An 8,080-nucleotide genomic window follows, 5' to 3' on the forward strand; every position below is an offset into this window, starting at 1 on the left:
TATGACTCCTTCAACCCCGTTCTCTTGAACGCTTCCATTTAGCGATCTACAAGGGTATGTAGATGCACTCTCCTTCCCCTCGTTGCTGGTTTCTCCATAGATAGATCTTGGTGACACGTAGGAAAATTTTGAATTTCTGCTACGTTCCCCAACAGTTTTCGGGGTACATAGGTATATATAGGAGGAAGAAGTACGCCGGTGGCCGCCCGAGGGGCCCACAAGACAGGGGGCGCGCCCTACTGGGGGGGCGCACCCTCCTATCTAGTGGGGCGCTCGGAGCTTTCTTGACTTGCACTCCAGGCTCTCCGGATCAGATTTGTTCCAAAAATAACGCTCCCGAAGGTTTCATTCCATTTGGACTCCGTTTGATATTCCTTTTCTTCGAAATACTGAAATAGGCAAAAAAAACAGCAATATGGGCTGGGCCTCCGGTTAGTAGGTTAGTCCCAAAAATGATATAAATGTGTAAAATAAAGCCCATAAACATCCAAAAGGGGTAATATGATAGCATGGAACAATCAAAAATTATAGATACGTTGGAGACGTATCAAGCATCCCCAAGCTTAATTCCTGCTCGTCCTCGAGTAGGTAAATGATAAAAAGTGAATTTTGATGTGGAATGCTACCTAGGATAATTCATAATGTGACTTTCTTTATTGTGGCATGAATGTTCAGATCCAAATGAATACAAAATAAAAGTTCATATTGACATAAGAAATAGTAATACTTCAAGCATACTAATCAAAGTAATCATGTCTTCTCAAAATAACATGGCTAAAGAAAGTTATCCCTACAAAATCATATAGTCTGGCTATGCTCTATCTTCATCACACAAAATATTTAATCATGCACAACCCTGATGACAAGCCAAGCAATTGTTTCATACTTTAAAAATCTCAAACTTTTTCAACTTTCATGCAATACATGAGCGTGAGCCATGGACATAGCACTATATGTGGAATAGAATGGTGGTTGTGGAGAAGACAAAAAAGGAGAAGATAGTCTCACATCAACTAGGCGTATCAACGGTCTATAGAGATGCCCATTAATAGATATCAATGTGAGTGAGTAGGGATTGCCATGCAATGGATGCACTAGAGCTATAAATATATGAAAGCTCAATAAAAGAAACTAAGTGGGGTGCATAACTTGCTTGCTCACGAAGACCTAGGGCACTTTTGAGGAGGCCCATCATTGGAATATACAAGCCAAGTTCTATAATGAAAATTTCCCACTAGTATATGAAAGTGACAACATATGAGACTCTCTATCATGAAGATCATGGTGCTATTTTGAAGCACAAGTGTGGAAAAAGAGATAGTAGCATTGTCCCTTCTCTCTTTTTCTCTCTTTTTATTTTTTTATTTTTTCCTTTTCTTTTCTTTTTTCTTTGGCCTTCTTTTTTTTCTTTTGGCCTTTCTCTTTTTTTTATGTTCTATTTTTTCTTTTTGTAAAGTCCGAAGTCTCATCCCGACTTGTGGGGGAATCATAGTCTTCATCATCCTTTCCTCACTAGGACAATGCTCTAATAATGAAGATCATTACACTTTTATGGATTTACAACTCAAAGCTAGAACAAGATATGACTCTATATGAATGTCTCCGGCAGTGTACCGGGATATGCAATGAATCAAGAGCGACATGTATGAAAATTATGAAAGTGGCCTTGCCACAAATACAATGTCAACCACATGATCATGCAAAAAGCAATATGACAAAAGTAATGCTTGTCATATGAACGGAACGGTGGAAAGTTGCATGGCAATATATCTCGGAATGGCTATGGAAATGCCATAATAGGTAGATATGGTGGCTGTTTTGAGGAAGGTAAATGGTGGGTGTATGGTACCGGCGAAAATTGCACGGTACAAGAGAGGCTAGCAATGGTGGAAGGGTGAAAGAGTGCGTATAATCCATGGACTCAACATTAATCAAAAGAACTCATATACTTGTTGCAAAAATTTAGAAGTCATCAAAAACCAAAGTACTAAGTGCATGCTCCTAGGGGGGTAGATTGGTAGGAAAAGACCATCGCTCGTCCCCGACCGCCACTCATAAGGAAGACAATCAATAAATAAAATTGTGCTCCAACTTCATCACAAAGCGGTTCAACATACGTGCATGCTACAGGAATCACAAGCTTCAACACAAGCATTCTTTAAATTCATAATCACCCAACTAGCATGACTTTAATATCACTACCTCCATATCTCAAAACAATTATCAAGTATCAAATTGATCATAGCATCCAATTCACTTTCTATGATAGTTTTTATTATACCCAACTTGGATGCTCATCATTCTAGGACCAACTTTATGATCATAGCAAATACCATGCTGTTGTAAAAGACTCTCAAAATAATATAAGTGAAGCATGAGAGACTAGCAATTTCTTCAAAATTAAGACACCACCATGCTCTAAAAGATATAAGTGAAGCACTAGAGCAAAAACTATTAAGCTCAAAAGATATAAGTGAAGCACATAGAGTATTCTAGCAAATTCTAATCAAATAGGCTTCTCCCAAAAGGTGTGTACAGCAACGATGATTGTGGCAAACTAAAAAGCAAAGACTAATATAATACACGACGCAGCAAAGGATGATTGCTACATATTAAGCTTGCGTTGGTTTTCCTCGAAGAGGAGAGGGTGATGCAGCAAAGTGTAGCGTAAGTATTTCCCTCAGTTTTGAGAACCAAGATATCAATCCAGTAGGAGGCTCCTCAAAAGTCCCACGCACCTACACAAACAAATTGAGAACTCGCAACCAACGCAATAAAGGGGTTGTCAATCCCTTCACGGCCACTTGCGAAAGTGAGATCTAATAAAGATAGTATGATAAGATAAATATATTTTTGGTATTTTGTAATATAGATGAAAATAAAGTAGATGGAAAGCAAATATGATAAGAGATAGACCCGGGGGCCATAGGTTTCACTAGAGGCTTCTCTCGAGATAGCATAAGTATTACGATGGGTGAACAAATTACTATCGAGCAATTGATAGAAAAGCGCATAGTTATGAGATTATCTAGGCATGATCATGTATATAGGCATCACGTCCATAACAAGTAGACCGACTCCTGCCTGCATCTACTACTATTACTCCACACATCGACCGCTATCCAGCATGCATCTAGAGTATTAAGTTCATAAGAACAGAGTAACGCATTAAGCAAGAAGACATGATGTAGAGGGATAAACACATGCAATATGATATAAATGTTGGAAATATGCCCTAGAGGAAATAATAAAATGGTTATTATTATATTTCCTTGTTCATGATAATTGTCTATTGTTCATGCTATAATTGTGTTACCCGGAAATCGTAATACATGTGTGAATATATAGACCACAACACGTCCCTAGTGAGCCTCTGGTTGACTAGCTCGTTGATCAACATATAGTCATGGTTTCCTGACTATGGACATTGGATGTCATTGATAACGGGATCACATCATTAGGAGAATGATGTGATGGACAAGACCCAATCCTAAGCATAACACAAGATTGCGTAGTTTGTTTCGCTAGAGATTTTCCAAATGTCAAGTATCATTTCCTTAGACCATGAGATTGTGCAACTCCTGGATACCGTAGGAGTGCTTTGGGTGTGCCAAACATCACAACGTAACTGGATGACTATAAAGGTGCATTATGGGTATCTCCGAAAGTGTCTGTTGGGTTGGCACAAATCGAGACTGGGATTTGTCACTCCGTATGACAGAGAGGTATCTCTGGGCCCACTCGGTAATGCATCATCATAATGAGCTCAATGTGACCAAGTGTCTGGTCACGGGATCATGCATTACGGTATGAGTAAAGTGACTTGCCGGTAACGAGATTAAACGAGGTATTGGGATACCGACGATCGAATCTCGGGCAAGTAACGTACGATTGACAAAGGGAATTGTCTACGGGATTGATCGAATCATCGACATCGTGGTTCATCCGATGAGATCATCAAGGAGCATGTGGGAGCCAACATGGGTATCCAGATCCCGCTGTTGGTTATTGACCGGAGAGGCGTCTCGGTCATGTCTGCATGTCTCCCAAACCCGTAGGGTCTACACACTTAAGGTTTGGTGACGCTAGGGTTGTTGAGATATTAGTATGCAGTAACCCAAAAGTTGTTTTGAGTCCCGGATGAGAATCCGGACGTCATGAGGAGTTCTGGAATGGTCCGGAGGTGAAGATTTGCATATAGGAAGTTCAGTTTCGGCCATCGGGAAAGTTTCAGGGGTCACCGGTATTTTACCGGGATCACCGGAAGGGTCCCGGGGGTCCACCGGGTGGGGCCACCTATCTCGGAGGGCCCCATGGGCTGAAGTGGGAGGGGAACCAGCCCCTGGTGGGCTGGTGCGCCCCCCTTGGGGCCCCCTGCGCCTAGGGTTGGAAACCCTAGGGGTGGGGGCGCCTCACTTGCCTTGGAGGGCAAGCCACCCCCTTGGCCGCCGCCCCCCCTTGGAGATTGGATCTCCTAGGGCCGGCGCCCCCCTAGGGGCCCTATATAAAGAGGGGGGAGGGAGGGCAGCGACACCCCAAGTCTCTGGCGCCTCCCTCTCCCCTGCGACACCTCTCCCTCTCGCAAGTGCTTGGCGAAGCCCTGCCGAGATCGCTGCTGCATCGACCACCACGCTGTCGTGCTGCTGGATCTCCATCAACCTCTCCTTCCCCCTTGCTGGATCAAGAAGGAGGAGACGTCTTCCCAACCGTACGTGTGTTGAACGCGGAGGTGTCGTCCGTTCGGCGCTAGGATCTTCGGTGATTTGGATCACGACGAGTACGACTCCCTCAACCCCGTTCTCTTGAACGCTTCCGTGCGCGATCTACAAGGGTATGTAGATGCACTCCTTTCTCTCGTTGCTAGATGACTCCATAGATTGATCTTGGTGAAGCGTAGAAAAAATTTATTTTCTGCAACGTTCCCCAACAGTGGTATCATAGCTAGGTCTATGCGTAGTTACTATGCATGAGTAGAACACAAACTTGTTGTGGGCGTAGATGTTGTCAATTTTCTTGCCACTAATAGTCTTATCTTGCTTCGGCGGCATGGTGGGATGAAGCGGCCCGGACCAACCTTACACGTACGCTTACGTGAGACAGGTTCCACCGACTGACATGCACTAGTTGCATAAGGTGGCTAGCGGGTGTCTGTCTCTCCCACTTTAGTTGGAGCGGATTCGATGAAAAGGGTCCTTATGAAGGGTAAATAGAAATTGTCATATCACGTTGTGGTTTTACGTAGGTAAGAAACGTTCTTGCTAGAAACCTATAGAAGCCACGTAAAAACTTGCAACAACAATTAGAGGACGTCTAACTTGTTTTTGCAGCATATGCCTTGTGATGTGATATGGCCAAAAGAATGTGATGAATGATATATGTGATGTATGAGATTGATCATGTTCTTGTAATAGGAATCACGACTTGCATGTCGATGAGTATGACAACCGGCAGGAGCCATAGGAGTTGTCTTTATTTTTTTGTATGACCTGCGTGTCATTAAATAACGCCATGTAAATTACTTTACTTTATTGCTAAACGCGTTAGCCATAGAAGTAGAAGTAATCGTTGGCGTGACAACTTCATGGAGATCATGATGATGGATTTCATGGTGTCATGCCGGTGACGAAGATGATCATGGCGCCCCGAAGATGGAGATCAAAGGAGCAATATGATATTGGCCATATCATGTCACTATTTGATTGCATGTGATGTTTATCATGTTTTACATCTTATTTGCTTAGAACGACGGTAGCTTAAATAAGATGATCCCTCATAATAATTTCAAGAATGTGTTCCCCCTAACTGTGCACCGTTGCGAAGGTTCGTTGTTTCGAAGCACCACGTGATGATCGGGTGTGATAGATCCTAACATTCGAATACAACGGGTGTAAGCAAGATTTACACACGCAATACACTTAGGTTGACTTGACGAGCCTAGCATGTACAGACATGGCCTCAGAACAAGGAAGACCGAAAGGTCGAGCATGAGTCGTATAGAAGATACGATCAACATGAAGATGTTCACCGATGTTGACTAGTCCGTCTCACGTGATGATCGGACACGACCTAGTTGACTCGGATCATGTTTCACTTAGATGACTAGAGGGATGTCTGTCTGAGTGGGAGTTCATTGAATAATTTGATTAGATGAACTTAATTATCATGAACTTAGTCTAAAATCTTTACAATATGTCTTGTAGATCAAATGGCCCACGCTAATGTTGCCCTCAACTTCAACGCGTTCCTAGAGAAAACCAAGCTGAAAGATGATGGCAGCAACTATATGGACCGGGTCCGGAACCTGAGGATCATCCTCATAGCTGCAAAGAAAGATTATGTCCTAGAAGCACTGCTAGGTGAAGCACCCATCCCAGAGAACCAAGACGTTATGAACGCTTGGCAGCCTCGTGCTGATAATTACTCCCTCATTCAGTGCGGCATGCTTTACAGCTTAGAACCGGGGCTCCAAAAGCGTTTTGAGCAACACGGAGCATATGAGATGTTCGAAGAGATGAAAATGGTTTTCCAAGCTCATGCCCGGGTCGAGAGATATGAAGTCTCCGACAAGTTCTTCAGTTGTAAGATGGAGGAAAATAGTTCTGTCAGTGAGCACATACTCAAAATGTCTGGTTTGCACAACCGCTTGACTCAGCTGGGAGTTAATCTCCCAGATGACGCGGTCATTGACAGAATCCTTCAGTCGCTTCCACCGAGCTACAAGAGCTTTGTGATGAACTTCAATATGCAGGGGATGGAAAAGACCATTCTTGAGGTATATTCAATGCTGAAATCAGCGGAGGTAGAGATCAACAAGGAACATCAAGTGTTGATGGTGAATAAAACCACTAAGTTCAAGAAAGGCAAGGGTAAGAAGAACTTCAAGAAGGACGGCAAGGGAGTTGCCGCGCCCGGTAAGCCAGTTGCCGGGAAGAAGTCAAGGAATGGACCCAAGCCTGAGAGTGAGTGCTTTTACTGCAAGGGAAGTGGTCACTGGAAGCGGAACTGCCCCAAGTACTTAGCGGACAAGAAGGCCGGCAACATCAAAGGTATATGTGATATACATGTTATTGATGTGTACCTTACCAGCACTCGTAGTAGCTCCTGGGTATTTGATACCGGTGCGGTTGCTCATATTTGTAACTCAAAGCAGGAGCTGCGGAATAAGCGGAGACAGGCGAAGGACGAGGTGACGATGCGCGTCGGGAATGGTTCCAAGGTCGATGTGATCGCCGTCGCCACGCTACCTCTACATTGACCTACAGGATTAGTTTTAAACCTCAATAATTGTTATTTAGTGCCAGCTTTGAGCATGAACATTGTATCTGGATCTCGTTTAATGCGAGATGGCTACTCATTTAAATCCGAGAATAATGGTTGTTCTATTTATATGAGAGATATGTTTTATGGTCATGCCCCGCTGGTCAATGGTTTATTCTTAATGAATCTCGAACATGATGTTACACATATTCATAGTGTGAATACCAAAAGATGTAAGGTTGATAACGATAGTCCCACATACTTGTGGCACTGCCGCCTTGGTCACATTGGTATCAAGCGCATGAAGAAGCTCCATGCTGATGGACTTTTAGAGTCTCTTGATTACGAATCGTTTGACATATGCGAACCATGCCTTACGGGCAAAATGACCAAGACTCCGTTCTCCGGAACAATGGAGCGAGCAACCAACTTATTGGAAATCATAGATACTGATGTGTGCGGTCCAATGAGCATTGAGGCTCGCGGAGGATATCGTTATGTTCTCACTCTCACTGACGACATGAGTAGATATGGGTATGTCTACTTGATGAAACACAAGTCTGAGACCTTTGAAAAGTTCAAGGAATTTCAGAATGAGGTAGAGAATCAATGTGACCGAAAGATAAAGTTCTTACGATCAGATCATGGGGGAGAATATTTAAGTCACAAATTTGGTACGCACTTAAGGAAATGTGGAATCGTTTCACAACTCACGCCGCCTGGAACACCTCAGCGTAACGGTGTGTCCGAACGTCGTAATCGCACTCTATTGGATATGGTGCGATCTATGTTGCTGCTTATCGATTTACCGCTATCATTTTGG

The sequence above is a fragment of the Triticum dicoccoides genome, chromosome 3B (assembly GCF_002162155.2).
Source record: "Triticum dicoccoides isolate Atlit2015 ecotype Zavitan chromosome 3B, WEW_v2.0, whole genome shotgun sequence".
NCBI classification, from domain to species: Eukaryota; Viridiplantae; Streptophyta; class Magnoliopsida; order Poales; family Poaceae; genus Triticum; species Triticum dicoccoides.